Source organism: Cebus imitator, unplaced genomic scaffold (assembly GCF_001604975.1).
Source record: "Cebus imitator isolate Cc_AM_T3 unplaced genomic scaffold, Cebus_imitator-1.0 Scaffold372, whole genome shotgun sequence".
NCBI lineage: Eukaryota > Metazoa > Chordata > Mammalia > Primates > Cebidae > Cebus > Cebus imitator.
In genome coordinates this window covers 2,023,660-2,025,108 of record NW_016107687.1, presented here as the reverse complement: position 1 = coordinate 2,025,108, position 1,449 = coordinate 2,023,660, and the positions used below count along the sequence as shown (strand labels likewise).

The following is a 1,449-nucleotide window of genomic DNA, read 5'->3' as shown; positions in this document are numbered from 1 at the left end:
GTCCTCCCCACTTACCCTCCTCAGTAGCTGGGACACAGGCACGCACCATGATGCTGGGCTAATTTTTGCCTTCTTATAGAGAGGGGTTCTCTCCATGTTGCCCAGGCTGGTCTCAAACTTCTGGGCTCAAGGTAGTGCATTTTAATATATAAATTCAATGTGATTATAAGATCTTATGAATAATTTTCTTCAATTTAGATAAATCTTATAATTCATGTGGGAAAATGCCCAATAATTGTTAAGACAACCGTGAAAAAGAAGAGGAGGGAAGGAGGAATTGTTTGCAAGATACACTAAAGAGTCACAGTAGTCAATTCTCTATGATACTATTGCTGCATGTATAAATTGTTCAGTAGAATATCAATACACGAGCATGAGGAAAATGGAAGGACACATCTACAGGTGTTAACATGGCAAATATGAGACATGGAGTGCTGATGTTATGAAAGTTTGTGGGGGAGGAAAGAGTCTATTGATAAAAACTGAATGTATGATATGATTTTAACTGTGAACAATGACAGAAGGATATATGTATATACATATGCATAAAAAGATGCTTGAAAGACTATGAACACTAACATGATAATGGTTGCTTACTTCAGGGTAAAAATACTGAATATGACCTTTATTTTCCTCCATATATTATTTTTAAACAGTAGGTACTCTAGCCTTATGTTTCAGTGCTTCAAAAAACTAAAAACTAGTAGATATATTTTGATTTGTCTTACATCATCTGAAAAAGAATATAAGACATTCAAAAGTCTAGATGTGCTTTGGTTAAAAATTTCCTACCTGTGGATGTTGGAGGTGCTCATTGAGGAGTGGCAAACTCACCAAGCCTCAGCCATGGCTGAGGCTGAAGTAAATCCAAAAGCCTACCTTCTCACATATGTCCACCTCACCAAGAAACTACTGGACCTTGTACAGCAGTCGTGTAACTACAGGCAGTTTTAGAAAGAAGCCAAAGAAGCCACCAAAACCCTCAATAAGGGCATTTCTGAGTTCATTGTGGGGGCTGCAGATGCTGAGCCACTGGAGATCATTCTGCACCTGCAGCTGCTGTGTGAAGACAAGAATGTGTTCTATTGTTTCTATCCTCCAAATAGGCCCTGGGGTGGGCCTGGGGGGTTTCCAGGCCTGTTATTGCCCTGTCCTGTCACCATCAAGGAACCTCACAGCTCAAGCAACAGATCCGGTCCATTCTGCAGTCCACTGAAAGACTCTCGGTCTAAAGCTGTGGCCTCTGCCACAATCTCCCGCTGACTCTATACTCTGAAGTTGTGTATCATATTGTCTGTGCTAGCAGGTAGAATTTTCAACTACTTTCTATTGTTATACAATACTGTAATCTGTAAAGCTGATTTCTGGAGTTTTGTATTGTTTTTGTTTTGTTTCACTGGGTTGTTTCCCCTTCGCTCTTTACACACACACTGTCTGTCTTTCTGCTAT

General features: G+C 40.0%; 1 pseudogene; it reads left to right on the top strand.

The window, feature by feature from the left end:
• The first annotated feature begins 846 nt into the window (after positions 1-846).
• On the top strand, positions 847-1,232 carry LOC119468051 (annotated as a pseudogene).
• Positions 1,233-1,449: the final 217 nt, after the last annotated feature.